The sequence below is a fragment of the Panulirus ornatus genome, chromosome 68 (genome assembly GCF_036320965.1).
Source record: "Panulirus ornatus isolate Po-2019 chromosome 68, ASM3632096v1, whole genome shotgun sequence".
NCBI classification, from domain to species: Eukaryota; Metazoa; Arthropoda; class Malacostraca; order Decapoda; family Palinuridae; genus Panulirus; species Panulirus ornatus.
In genome coordinates, this window is record NC_092291.1 from 22,794,125 (window position 1) to 22,810,198 (window position 16,074).

Below are 16,074 nucleotides of genomic sequence, written 5' to 3' on the forward strand. Positions count from 1 at the left end.
ACCAGCCACTCCATAACTCATAGGGGAAGTGGATTTCGCTAACGATCCATGCCGTCTAGATGGTCCTGCCTTGTTATCTACATGCTACTCGATCATCCTGGTAATTTAGGTTAGGTTAGGTTAGGTTAGGTTATTTTCCCTATTGATGAACGAACACACTGCACCTCAAGATGTTCATGGGACGAGCCATACCAAGACACTGAGGGTGTTTGTGGTATTAGAAACATCTGTGAAACTTAAAGATGTGGCAAACTCTTCAGTTAGTAATTACAATTTGACATTCACTGCCTCAATGACCCTAAAAGTTAATTTGTCCTTGTTCAAATAAATCTATGTTTCTAGTGTTTAAGCTGAACATTGATTATCTAGATGGTCCAGTCCAGAGGTCAACAGAAAGAGGAGGAGGAAGAGGAGGAGGAGGAGGAGGAAGAGGAGGAGGAAGAGGAAGAGGAGGAGGAGGAGTGGTTAGGGTGAACGATAGGCCTAAAGCCCAAATAACCAACCGTCTTTAAATTAGATACACATTACTGTTTCCTCACCACATCTACGCAAGACGATAAGATCAGCGAGGGCAGTGAGTACGGTGGGAGGAGTCTTTTGGCCACGATAGTTTGACCTGTGACATGACCCTTAAGGGCTTTTAGGTTAGAAAGGCCAGACTATCAAAGGGAAAAAGGACACAAGGTCCTCCTGGAGCATTAAGTAAGTATATATGATAAATTACTGAAGAAGTATTACACATGTTCACAGAATGTCGAAGCAAATAAAAACAATGTCCACGAATACTTTGTTACCAATAAAGATGATGCAACAGTTCCCTCACTATAGTTAACCATTGGCATGAATATTATCGAGATGAGATAAAACAACGAGAAATGCAACCATGCTTAAAGCTACAACATTAGACGAATGGTACAAAATATAGCTAGGCAATACGACAGAACATATTGCATGCAATGGGAGGAAATACAATCATATATTTGCTATACAGATGAAAATGAGTTTGCTGTAAAAGTTGCCTGAATATATCAGAGCTCCGGAAGTATGTGCTTGAAAAGTATTTGCAGATGTGAAAGTTTTTTTGCCATAAGAGTTTGTGTGTGTGTGTGTGTGTGTGTGTGTGTGTGTGTGTGTGAGAGAGAGAGAGAGAGAGAGAGAGAGAGAGAGAGAGAGAGAGAGAGAGAGAGAGAGAGAGAGAGAGAGAGAGAGAGAGAGAGAGAGAGAGAATGTGTGGCCATAAGGGATGCAAGACTGTGGAGAGTGCGTGGCTGCGTTGGTTCTCTGTGTGGGTATGAGGGTTACATGACTGTGGGCAGGTGTGTGGCTGCAGAGGGTGTGTGGTTGCGTAGGGTGTGTGTGTGTGTCTCTAGAGGATATGTGGCTGTGGAGAGAATATGGTTGTCGAGTGTGTGAAGGTGTGAAGGGTTTGTGGCTGAGGAAGGTGTCTGGTTGTGAAGATTGTGTGGTTATTGAGGGTGTGTAGCTGCGGACATCATGTGTCTTTGGAGGATGTGCTGGTGTCGAGGCCTAGGACGACTTGGGGCTGTGAAAGGTATCACTGACTTTGAAAGGCGCGTGTGGCTCTGGCTGGTGTGTGACTATGGAGGGTGTGTGATGAGAGAAGGTGGGTGGAACTGTGATTGGTATGGCTTTAAATGGAATGTTATTCCTCTGGCTGTGTACTTTCGCAGCATAAACTTTGTATGACTTAGAGGTAATGGGACTGTGGAGTGTGTGTTGCTGTAAGGCATGTGTGTGTGTGTGTGTGTGTGTGTGTGTGTGTGTGTGTGTGTGTGTGTGTGTGTGTGTGTGTGTGATTGCTATTTGTGTGTTAAGGTGAGAGTCTTACACTCATGTTGCCCTGTCTGAATATGCGCCTTGTTTTCCTTCTCATGTATACACACACACACACACACACACACACACAAAACTTCTCACCCTTTGTGTGTGTGTGTGTGTGTGTGTGTGTGTGTGTGTGTGTGTGTGTGTCGTGGCTGAGGTGTTGAGCTTGTAAAAATCATGAGCTTCTGTAGTTTCCATGGTTCTGGAGTGTGTGTGTGTCCCTGTGGTTGTAAAAGATATATAGCTCGGGAGGTTGTACAGTTGTTGGTTATTTGTGACCAGTATCTGTATGGCTGTGAAGGGTGTGGTGCTCTGACGTCTATGGCTGTGGTCTATGGCTGTGGTGCTCTGACGTCTATGGCTGTGGTCTATGGCTGTGGTGCTCTGACGTCTATGGCTGTGGTCTATGGCTGTGGTCTATGGATGTGGTCTATGGCTCATCCTTTCTTACCAATGGCGAGTACCATTGTTTATAGTGGCTGTAAAGCTCCTTTGCGTGTATGCAGCAGTGTTCGTCTCGACTGTGTGTTACATGAACAGAGAGAGAAAAAAAAAAAGAAAAATTCAAACAGCAACTTGACCACACAAGTCAGGCTCTGGATGTATATCTTCTTCTTCCCCCTCCTCCGCCTCCTCCTCATCTTTCCTCAGTCTCTCTATCAACAGCTTTTCATCATATTCCTTGACCGTATTTCTAGTAGGATAGGAGGAAGCTGTATTTCCTAGAAGGACGGGATAGAATTGTATTTCTGAGAGGATGGGAAAGAGTTGTGTTTCTAGAAGATGGGAAGAAGCTGTATTTCCGGCAGGATGGGAAGGAGCTGCATTTCTAGCAGGCTGGATCCTCTCCTCCGTCTGGGAGTCCAGTGCAGCAGCTGCGGTGGTGAATTACGAGCAGCTCGGTGCCTTCCACGACTGTCCTCCCTCGCTGGGTGTTGGGTTTGAGGGCATTACTCTCCCTGCCTGACGTGTCTACACTTCGTGACGACACTGTCTGGGGATCAGGGAGAGAGAGAGAGAGAGAGAGAGAGAGAGAGAGAGAGAGAGAGAGAGAGAGAGAGAGAGAGAGAGAGAGAGAGAGAGAGAGAGAGAGAGAGAGAGTATGTGTGCATGTGTTACCTTGTTACGCCAGTGTCCATATCTAATGTGGTGTTTAAGTTTTAGTGTGTTTGAATGGATGTGTCAATTGTGTTACCCTCCCTCATACAGGCGGTCATCTGCTGTTTATAGCCACTGTAAAGGTTAGTGTCCGTGTGGTAACATATGCAATATGGCGCACGTGTACCTTCCTCAAAGGACATAACCAAATTCTTGTCTGGCACTCGATCTGAGCCCTAAGGAACCTTGTGTTTACGTTCGATTACGTATCCGGTGTTCTCCATCTCTCTGTGTCCCTTAGTGACGCGGCGGCAGTTTGTTATTCCCGTTGTAGTTCCATCGTTAGCATCACTCATCAAAGGCTCGTCTATTCATCTCCGTCTCTCGTGGACTCAAAGCGCCAGTGGGAGGGAGGAAGTGGTGGCCGTCTGCCGGGCTGTGAGTCCGGGGGTATGGTGGCTATAGCCTGTGTTATGAGCAGCTCGGCGCCTTCCTCCCTGCGTGCCAGCTCGGTGTGGAGGACCAGCTCTCTCTCTCTATGGCTGTCACGTCTTCATCATCAGAGCCTGGGATAGTTGTGTATGTGTGTATGTGTGTGTGTGTGTGTGTGTGTGTGTGTGTGTGTGTGTGTGTGAAGGTACCACATGTGTATACCGTTATGAAATGACTATACATCGGAAAGATACAAATTTACACCACTGTTAAGTGCATGACCATATATAAAACGACTTACTCTCCTATGATCCTTTATGAGCCATCCTCCCACACAGTAAAACGATGAAGTACATCATCAGAGACCCAGATGACGACTTGCTCCTTCCTCCTCACTAGCAACTACTGCTTTTCTGGCATGAGCTATGGCAGCTGGAAGCTACACACCAGTTCCTCTGAATCTGGAGCATTACACAGCTTGGAATGATGGGTATAAAGTAATGGATGGATAGCTAGAGAGAATAGAGGATAGGGAATGGTACACGATGAAAGAATAACTTGCTCAAACCATCAATATCTAGGCAAGGTGAAGGATATACCATCGCCCTGGCCGTGTCCGTGTGTACGAGTGTTGGTTGTGGTGTTGTACATGCGTTGGCCGTGATGGCGTACGTCTGTTGCAGTGGTGATGTGTAACGTGTTGGTTATGGCAGTGCACACGTGTTGGATATTGTGGCGTATATGCGTTGGATGTAGTAGCGTAAATGTGTTGGCTTTGGTAACGTTGGGTTTGAAAGTGTGTATGTGCGTGCGTTCGCTATGGTAGTGTACATTTTGTGTTTGTGGTGCTGCACATGAGCTGGTTGAGGTAGTGCACATGTTTTGGTTATGAGGGTGTGCATGTTAACATCTGTGGCAAACTAGCCTTACCTAGGAGATTAGATCAACGCAACAATATTCGCAAACATGTGCTACCCCACATCAGGAGAGAGAGAGAGAGAGAGAGAGAGAGAGAGAGAGAGAGAGAGAGAGAGAGAGAGAGAGAGAGAGAGAGAGAGAGAGAGAGAGAGAGAGAGCACAGCAGAGCATGAAGCATTTCTTTATGATCAGCAGTTGCACGTTAGGTCGGTTAATGAGGTCCAAAATGCTTGCGAAATGTGGTTCAATCCTCACAGTTGATATGCGTAATGAGAAAAAAAAGAAAAAGAAAAAGTGAGTTAATCACATCCATTTCATTCATTGCCATTACACAAGCTTCCATGAGCTTGGGTAAACATCACGATCTCATAGCATTTGTGGGTCCGGTTAGACTATTATAATCATAAAAGTAATTACATACAAATGCGAATGTAATTATATGTATGTAATTACACAAAATCATTACTTTTAAACTGTTATGATTATAGGTTATCTGGGTGTAAACACCAGATGGGACGGGGGAATGTTTTGGGTGGAAGGGCGACAGGAATGGTGGGCTTAGCTGTATAAAAACGTTGCGCCCAAATTACGTCCTTCTATGAAAAGCTGTGAATATGTTATCCACGCTGAGCGGGGTGAAGGTCTTGCTATAGTGAGTTAATTGAGATGGTCTTGACTCCAAAGCTCTTGTAAAGTACCAGGTAATCTTGTTTATAACATTGATTTCACAGTATTCCTTTGACTTTCTATTGGGTGTAACAACATCCCGTTTTCGGAATTGAATTCAGAATAATTAACCACACACACACAAAAAAAAAGGGATACGACTCGGGCCACATCGAAGCCTGGGTGAAGCAGTCGGCCCACACCCAAACCAGGTATTCATCCTCCACTCGAGGCTTAGGCTCTGAATTGTGTGTGTGTGTGTGTGTGTGTGTGTGTGTGTGTGTGTACAAACGAAGGAGTACAGCCACTACTGCATAGATATTTGCATGATTAAGAGAAAGGACAACGCGTGTGTAAAAACTCTCTCTCTCCGTAACATTTAGATAGTCATCACCAACAGCACTCACACACAGGGCAAGTTAAGACTAGATCACACACACTAATAGCCTTACTACGTCAAGACTGTAGAGGTGTATATGAGGCACACACTAACAAACCTCAACCTCTCTTCGCCAACACTAGACCCACTGTGAGGTTTTGCTGAAAATACGGTGTTACAGACTTACCAAAGCAGGAGGAATTATAGATCTATAATCTCAAAAAAAAAAATACAAACCAGAACGAAAATATTTGTCATGTGCAAAAAGGAAATTTCATCTTTCGGTGTTATCTGTGTATCATTCTTATTTTTTTTCTATGTGGATATTTCGAACTTTAGTATTTGGAAAAAGAAAAAAAGCAAATCGGTTGGACTAGATCAAACATCCACCTTATCAGTACGAACCACGGAACGAACATTACAGTTTTCCATAACAAAAGCCTATCTGTCACAGATCAAAATTTGCGTTCTAATATTCTGCTGGGGAACTCGCGTTCATGTGGGCGACAACATCAGCCAGCCTCGAGGTGAGATGTGTTACCGGATGCTGGTCGACCATCGAGTGTGGGATTCGTTCCTTAAATATCAAATGTACGTGAAGAAAAAAAGATCTCGTACATCAAGGATACATGAACGAGTCAACGTGGAAAAATGGGATCTTTCTCTGCGTCTGAGACCTCACGAGGCAAAGTGACGAAATATGTCCTTTTTAGAAAGCTAAGGCAAGACTCCACGAGGCAGCTCGTAAGAACCTTAAAACAGATATCATTATTTAGTCCTGACGGTGAGAAACGAGTATTGGGGACCTTCTAAGGACAAGGGTTCATGGCAAGCTAAGGCGCCGTGAATTTTTGGATACAAAAGCAACAGGTCTGGGAGTTCTATTCTTATATTTCACAATTTCTTAAAAATGAAGCCTCTTTATGATTCATGTTACGTTAATCTTTTCATTGTGACTGAATTGGCATGGGCAAGAACGAGAAAAGGAGGAGGCATTATAACGGTCCATCGTCGTGTGGACGGCCTCCCCATACAAACTATGGGAAGCATGGAGTACACCCAGGCAGCTCGTGAGAGTAGTGGCTGAAATCATTCCCGCAGAACAAGGAGAGGCCAGCAGTATCATGACGAATGGAGACAGGGTGGTTGAGGAGAGGTGATAGCTGGAGGAAATCACGAAGCATCAGGATTTTCTTTCCATGGCGAACATTGATGATTATACTACATGGCAGACAAAATGGCCTTTGCGTTAATTAGTAGGAAATAGCAACATAAGAACTTGACTTTCGCTCGCTAGTGTTATAAATGGGATGAGTGTATCCGACCATCAATTTTGACATAATAATTGTCTTTAAAGCCATTTTCTCATAATCTTCCTTTTCATATCTTAGGTTTGCATAGTCTAAATAGCTATGAATTTATACCCTCAAGTCTTAGCCATGTATACATTATAGATAGCCGCTCACAGCTGCCACTAGATTACCTGGAACCAAGAACAGCTAAGATAAACCAGTAAGGGACGATTTCTTGACAACATGCACGGCACAGTTTGATGGGAGGCATTGTTCACTCTGCTCTAACGCATGACGGTAAAGGGAGATTGGATCTATGAGACCAGTGGTTAAAAAACAAGAATTAAGAAAACCAATGCAGGCTCGCAAGTGCGCATAGGAAACGAACACTTGTAGAATTTTTCCATTTTTTTTCCATTTTTGGTGTAGAAGGTGGGGGTGGGGGAAATTTATAGAAGGGCAACATTGTTCTAAATATATTTGATTTTCTTTTTCAAAAGAAAAGAAAAGGTGCCTTTCAAAACATTTCCATGACTTCTTTTTTTTTCGAGTATGCAAATGCTGGTGACCCGACCCTCCCAGGAGCGGGCACCACGTCCTTGCATGGCACAAGCGGCCACACAACCTGGTCTCCTGAACACTGGCAGTTTTACGTATGTCTTGGCTACCCAACCTGCCCCGACCTGACGGTAAATATACAGTACTAAAGGGGAGAAAACGGAGAAGTCAACCTAATGTTTGCCTTATAAGTTCTCGATCTGGAGTACTTTTAATTCCTCATATTGTCAATGAAATTCTTCAGCAATTCTTTTACATTTTCCTGCCATCGTCTTCCTCGTTCTCCATGATTATCAGCCTCTTCAAGTCTTTCATTTCTAGTTGACATCTAGCTCTTTCCTGCTATGGCTTTTATCCTCTTTTCACGGTGACAATTCAATCATTACCATCTTATTTAGGGTATTAGAAGCTAAAGTTTCAGTTAATCTGCTCTCATCTGGGAAAGATGTCTCTGATTCTTCCCTTCAGTTTCCGTTGATTATAATCATAATCAACAGATTATATTCGTCTTTTCGTACCAGCTCCTACGGCTTGGTTACAGGTCTGTTGGTATCCCTGCAGCTCAGTCACTTCAGTGATAGCGTCCCTGCAGCCTGGCTAGTGATGTGTTGGCATCTCTCTGCTCCCTGGCCACTAAGCGCATTGCCAACAAACTCTTGAGTTTAACGTTGTTTCGTTATTCACAAAGTGTCGAGTATCGAACTGTGAATCATCCACGTTTCCTACGGTGAGGCAAAATAATGATTTGAATTTCAACACATTACTTTATTGATGTTCGGAAGGCGACGAGGTCTTGATCTTAATAAAATTCTCAGAGATAAAAAAAAGGAGAAATGAAAAGAATTTCATCTGATAGGAAAATGGCTCCTAAGTTTCGTAGTATGTCGCTAGAAAACTTCGAACTATTTGATCTTAAATGTCTCTCTGAACTCCATCCGTCAGTGTCCAGAGCATCTATCTTCCTTGCAGTCTTGATAGAGTAAGGTTTGGTCTTCGCGTCACAAGTTTCGACCACCTGAAAAATGGCTCGCACAACCGCGTCGAAGCACCAATGTGACGTCCGAATCTCGAATGTTGGTTAAGATCTGTCATGGTCCATATTCCGGGTCTCGCCGTATCACAAAATGAATCTCTACTGCGTAATCTATGTATGATCACATTTCCTCCACTCAACGCTCCCCTCGATTTCACGTAGAAAAAAAAGTTAGATATAACTCTGGGATATCCTGGCCATTATTTCTTTTGATATCGTGTCCTTTTGAAGTACTTGCGTGAACTATGACTACCATTATGATCAATGGCGTTTCGTCCATTCTGCCAATGATATATATATATATATATATATATATATATATATATATATATATATATATATATATATATATATATATATATATATATATATATATATATATATATATATATATATAATATAATATATCCGCGGCCAGTAAGAGCTCCCATCAGGCCAAGTAAAAAGCTAGTAAAACCAGAGTTTTTGGCAATTCTACTACGAAAATGGGAAAATCGGTTCAATACCACCAGCTTTTATGGCTGCAAGTAGCTTAACTCAGCAGAGTTGGCAGCAGTCCGATATGTGGGACGCCAGTTTATAATCAGCATCATTAAAGACCTGTTTGGAACTCACAGTGGCCGACGGGTGAAGGTGGAGGTGAACAGTGTGTAGGGGAAGTGATGGTGAAGAGAACCAGCGAGAGGACGTGAGGAGACAGAGGTGAGGAAGGGGATGAGGTAGGAGTGAGGTGCGGGCAAAAGTGTGAGGGGTGAGAGTGAAAGTGTGAGAGTAAGGATGAGAGGAGAGTGAGTGTGGGGAAGACAGACGGGGTGGGTGATGCTGGAGAGGTTCATTCACCCATACTGAGGAATGGTTCCTGTTTAGCTAAGAGGAGGTTGTTAGTGACAGAACGAAGAAAAGAATGGAGAAAATCTCTTATTTCTAGTAAATCAACTTGAAGATTAACACTATAGAAAATCAGCTTAAGGACAATACTTACGGAAATCATGCGAAGGTAGAACTATAAAGGAGAGGAATAGCCAAATCAGTTTGTGAATTGTTTATGCCACACACTTCGACACGAGCTCTAACCAAAGCCAGCCAACTAAAATGGTAGAGCAGAGCAGAAAAGAATACCCTCCACATTGGCATTAGAGAAAATAGTTCCTCTAGGCGCTGAGGGCAGGCGACAAAACCAGCTCGACAACATCAAAAGATATAGGATAAAAGATATTCAGTACCATCAAACGCCCAGAGCGGCCAGAGGAGAGGAGCAACAACTAGATGTTGTGGCATCACTGATCAGCAATTTTGGAGGCAAGGAGTATTGCAAACACATCACCATGAATAACTTTGGCTAAATGGAGTACAATTTTAATCGTATATATACGACAAATAGAAGTTACATAAGAAAGTAGTATGGATGCGTATCAGTGGTGATAGGAAATGTATTTCAGTGAATGATAATTAGGTTTATACTTGATCTGAAACATGTTAATGAAAAGCATTTGGAGATGTTTTTCTGAAAATTGATATCAATATTTTGGCTGGTATTAGCTCATCATACATTGTGGTTCCACCGTAGAACTAATGTTCTCTACAGAACATGTCTTGGATCAATAGTTAGCCCTCTCCTAGCTTCTACCTGAGCTAACTAGTGAACGACTGTATTTCAGTGCGTTTTGCATAAAACACACCAAATGGTGAAATCCAAGACGAACTAGTAGATTCAACAAGTGATCCAACTGACTGTCTAACTGTGCACGTGCGTGCGTCAATGTTTTCACAATATGTTTCCCATCACAGTTGTCATTTTGAAATGCTCCTATTAATTCGCTCCTCCTAATTCGTCTCTCAACGTTAGAACAAGTGTATTACTTCGAGATTAGATTTCGTATCGAAGTTACATTCCTGTATAATCCTCCCTCAGGAACACACTGCTTTGTTCTTAAGTGTTGATGGGTACATTATGAAACCTACAAATGGTAGACCAGTAGTGGAACTTATTGTCCAAGTGAACTTCCTCTAAAACGTGTCTTCCACATCGTACTGAACTTGATACATAACGACAGCTGAAAGCCTGACCCGTCTAACAGGACGTCAGTAAATACGTTAACTACTCAATTACCATGACGGAATTACCTCAGCACATATGACCGGCTTGTTATGGCTGGCTGTCACGGGTCTCTCTCTCTCTCTCTCTCTCTCTCTCTCTCTCTCTCTCTCTCTCTCTCTCTCTCTCTCTCTCTCTCTCTCTCCTCTCTCAAGGGTCAGGCAGAGCATTTCACAAGACGGGTAACAACCACCCCATAAACAAGGTCGTTAACAACCCCTTGCTACAACGCTCGTGCCTTCTAACAGGTGGTGTTGCAAGCGGAAGGAGGAGAAGGTCAGTGAGAATCTATTGTAGGAATATCTTCAGAAACGCGTGAATCATGTTTCGTTAGGGAAAGGTGAGAGTTGCCATGATGTTCAAATATAGTCTAATGCAAAACAAGGAACGACGGAGAGCAAGCAGGTGCAATATTGAAACCAGCAAAACAAAGTCTCTCTCTCTCTCTCTCTCTCTCTCTCTCTCTCTCTCTCTCTCTCTCTCTCTCTCTCTCTCTCTCTCTCTCTCTCTCTCTCTCTCTCTCATTTCAGCGCAACACCCACACGACTGACGGGTTACTTGTACCGTATTCTGCGGCAGAGAGAGAGAGAGAGAGAGAGAGAGAGAGAGAGAGAGAGAGAGAGAGAGAGAGAGAGAGAGAGAGAGAGAGAGAGAGAGAGAGAGAGAGAGAGAGAGCCTGAGAAAGACAAATCCAACGAACAATATCAGTTCAATAACTACCTTACTGAAGACGAAAATACTCTCACCTACTTCACCTAACGCAACAGTTTACCACCTTCCTTCTAGTACAGAATACGCACCAGGGTTGAATCTGCGTAAAGAGAGTGAGTAGGTTCTTGCACCAGTCTCCCCTCCACGTCGTAATGATATCGTGAGCCCACTATAAGAACGGCATAAATCTAAAACGGTAACGTAAACTCGAGGCCACAAAACGTCATTTATATTCATTGCCTCTCGAAGACTCACATGACCCGAGAAACTTAGTTCATCACCGACTCGCTCCAGTGTATCGACCACCGCTCCTGCAGGGCGTTTCTCTCGAGGATTTTTGCATGTGGAGGTTCTTTAGATTTTTCATTATCAGTCTAATCTATCTTTGCCTATCAGTAAACTCTTCTGGGTAACTTGAAGTCTTGGGGGAATTAAAGAACTTTCAAGAGTTCGTTCTCACTTTCACTCTCGAGTTATTTTTCTTCTTTTTTTTGCTTCTCATACGATGTAACTTGTGAATCAAAGTTTATTCAGTCGGAGGTCTGCATGACATGCCCGAGCCATGCAGTGGTGTGCAGAGCAATGAATCTTACTTGATATGTATTTTCTTCAGTTTATATATGTATATCTATCTATCTATCTATCTATCTACCTATCTATCTATCTATCTATCTATATCTATCTATCTATCTATCTATCTATCTATCTATATATATATATATATATATATATATATATATATATATATATATATATATATATATATATATATATATATATATATATATATATATATATATATATAATTCGTGTGTGTGTGTGTGTGTGTGTGTGTATGTGTGTTCATAATTTTTTAGAATGTTCTTATTACATTGAATCGATATGCACTTTTCTTCAACACATGTCTGTGATGGAACCCTGGACAACGAGAATGGCTACCAATGACACATCATCACAATAACGACTAGCTAAAAGATGGGTTAAGTATTAGCTGGTAGTTGGTATAATGGTCATAGCCACTGGTTGCTATTCTAGTGATTTCCATTTTGGTCCAAGGTATGTACTGGCGAATAGCTTACATATACCGACTTATTTACCTGTCTCTCTTTCTATCCGCCTATCTATCTGACTATTTGTTTAATGAGTCTCGCAGTTTTTATACGCAAAATTACATAGCTTAGTGTATTATCTTCGATATTCTTCATTTTGAGTTTCATTTGTGCTGTTTTCTTGGACAAAGGCAGTTTATATCCCGATGTTCCACCATTTTGGCTAAGCTTCGAAAAATAACCATCTGCTGCGGAATAGCATATGTGATCCTTCGACTGCTTTGAAAGTGTTTCTGCAGTTTATCCTAATTACGTCCATATCGTTTCCATTGATGATATCATCCCAACTTTGCCCGTCAGAAGCAATGCGAGGATCATTAAAACTTGCAAGTTTAGATATTGGTATTTTGCTGTGATTCATGTTGACCAAAAATATATGAAATGTTGGAAACTACCTCAAAAGAAGCCTGGCCATAATCACCAGTACCAAAACTTATCTCCAACTGCAACATCGTATTTACGTGTGTGTGTGTGTGTGTGTGTGTGTGTGTGTGTGTGTGTGTGTGTGTTAGTGTGTGTGTGTTAGTGTGTGTGTGTGTGTGTGTGTTAGTGTGTGTGTGTGTGTGTGTGTGTGTGTGTGTGTGTGTGTGTGTGTGTGTGTGTGTGTTAGTGTTTGTGTGTGTGTGTGTGTGTGTGTGTGTGTGTGTGTGTGTGTGTGTGTGTGTGTGTGTGTACGGCTGTATTAATTTTCCAAATGGTGACGTGGAATTACATCAGCTATTATATAAAACCATTTCACTAATACTAAATGATACTTTTGAGTCTACTGATACCAGAAATCCCCAACCACCACAAGAAATGAAACTGCAGAATCGAAGTTAAATTTTCGTGAAATGAAACACCAATATTGTTTTTTTTCTTTTTGAGACAGATACGTTATGTACTTCGGTTGAGGTCCTTTTGCTTAGCCGTCTGATGATACCTATTTTGTGTCTGAACAAAACTTCCATATCCTGGCTTCAGAACCTAGGGCCAGTGGCATAGTGTTAACCAGTAGGTCACCTGAGGATCATTTAATTATAGGTCTCTATATAAGTATCGTTCTGAAATTCATTGTATTACCAGTGCTTGGTTCACTCGTATCGTCAGATGATACATTACGTCATCAAAGTTAAATCCAACCCAACTCAGCCCAATGCACATTTCCACCACACATACATCCATGTGAAACTGCACTCCCCAGACATGAACGAGTTACTCTTTCTCTTTTGGATTTTCAGGAATGTGAGCAACTTAAAAGCAGTAAATTTCCCCTCCTCCATACCTCAACCCTGAAAAAAGATTAATGTTATAGTGAACAACAGATTCATCATATGATCTCAAAATCTGTTGTTGTGAACACTACGTAAGCTATAACTTGCTACACATAACTCTACCCAGAATATTCAAAAGATAATTACCGACCAGGAATATGATTATAGATCTAGTAACATGCAAATACGTACTCCTGCAGGGGTGTGAACAGACAGCTGAAGAGCTTGCTGGCTGGAACTGTTTTGAACGCATACCAATGGTGCTTCGCCATCATATGAAATTCAGGTAAGCTAAAACTGTGTGAGTTTATTCAACTTTGTTTCTCACTGGTAAATAAATCTAGCTTTGCCCGTCAGCTGAAAACTATGACATGAGTCAACTCATTGATTTTTCTCAAAAGAAAAAATCTAGTTTTGCCTTTAAACTAAAATCCATGCGAAATATATCCAAAATGACTGTTTGGTGTTGCTTACCAAAAGAACAAAATCTTAAATGCGGCTATGACTAATAATGTACTGATGCAGTTCAAGGAAAAAGGAATATACGAGTTTTCGTATGGATGCACAAACAAAACATTTAGTGCTGGTATTATAATTGTATCTGTGCAAACTGTGCTGGAGTTGTGTGTTAGTTTGTAAAACTTGCTTGAACTAACTTATGGAATATTACGATGGCACGCCGAATAGCAATCATTCAGCAGATATACACTTTGTTTGGATAACTGAGAGTCCCTGAGTTGACTTTCATTTATTATCACTAGAGAACAGAAAATTATGCAATTATATAGGTATATTACGCAAAGAGCAACGCACATGCGTATTACAGATGCAGAGTTGATATACACGTCACCAAATATGTTATTCTGGGCGTAGCGTAAATTCATGATCTCGTATTATGATGATGTACTAAGTATGATCATAGCTCTTTCATTCTGATCTACAGATCAACCCTAGTTACTCAGCAGAGTTAATGTAAGAGTAATGACTGGAAACCAGGTGAATTATTTGGACATAAACCCCAGATATACATACTCGAAGTGATTAATCATAAAAATCTTTAACGAAACTTGTCTTTGGATGTATGAATCACTAATTCTTCTCTTGTAATCAAATCGTAGCGAGCTGTATGCTGCATGATAAACAGTTTATCTTCTTACATCTCTATGTCTCTCAACACCATCTCCTTTATGCCAAAGATAAGGAAAGACGAGGAAAGATTTCTCATAACCTGATCCTTCCTTGATATGTCGTACCATTACGAGGGTAGAATTACCGCACTGCCATCGCCTCCCAGAAATGATAATTGTATGCAGATCCCTCAGAATACTGCATCTTCAGAAATGTTTAATGTATGCAGATTCTCCAATATACCGGCAAAATGCCGGGAAGGGCGTTCAGCTCAGGTTCCTTCGTTATGATAACAAGAAATTTCCAGCACATTCAATATTCTCCAGCGTCGTGACATGTCATTATAGGTTGAAGATGTCGACCGAAGGAAAAGCAACAGGTCTGACGATATTTCGTATGTGAGGTGAAGATATCAACCTCTTGCTTGTGAGAGTGACACCTTCTGGGTCACATCTTCCACAACGGCCCTGGAATTTGTATTTTTGTACATAAGGTTGGAGGTATTTTCGATCTTTTTTTTTTCCGTTTTTTAATCAGTTCCAAATCGGATCATGAACTCTGTGTGTTACCGTATTCTTCTTGCTGGAAGAAACCACCATCGTCTCGTAGCTTCGTTACCCACTGAAGCTGCCTTGGGAACTTCATTCTACTGGTAGATCGTTCATGGTCAATAGACCAAGTCTGGACGCTGCTCATTTGTACTAAAGATGTCAGTTTCCTTCTTTCTTTCCTGGAGCTATGCATCAGCGTAGCCTATCCCACACAATCCGACCATTAAAACCCCTCCACTCGTCGTCTGCAGCTCTTAACATCAATTGTTTCCATTGTCTTCGAATATCTTTTCAACCCCCTTTTTCTTTAAGCAACTTGAATGTCACAGTCTTTTACCTAATCATTATCAATGTGGCCTTCGCGAGGCGACACCCAACGGCGACATCCTTTCTTATCTTGCCAGTGTCAAGTTATCTTCCCCTTGAAAGAGATTTGGGCAATGCGACTTGTAGACCTTGATACATCGAAAGCATTTGACAGTGAGGTCTGATCTGCAAACTTCCCCTCTCCGGCTTTCCTCCCTAATTGTCCAAAGATCAACCTTTCCCTCCTTTCCCTACCAGCAGCTGCGTTCCTCAAGATTCCCTGCTGCTTCCTCCGCGCTTCTTCCTCGCTACTTACGATTTCTTCTCATTATCTTATAACCGTATGTACTAACACGCTAATGACCCCCATTCCCTCGCATGAACTTCATCCTCTCGTGCGTGATACACATCTCATTACTTCGATTTACTACTCGTCATGTGACAGCTGCTTTGAAAATGACTTGACTACCTTATTATGAAAAGAATACCGAAAGTGTACTGTACTCTCTATCGTATGTATACAACATTAGTGGATTTTGTCTCTTGGAGCGCATACACCATGAGTGTATTTTCCTTGGAGTGCATTGTTATGGAGATGTATGTCTAAAGAACATGTATTTGTTGCTCAGTGTACAAAACCTGTGTATTCTAAGGAGAAGGGATACAACATTTTCCAATATCTAAGCCAATATTCAGGTCAGAG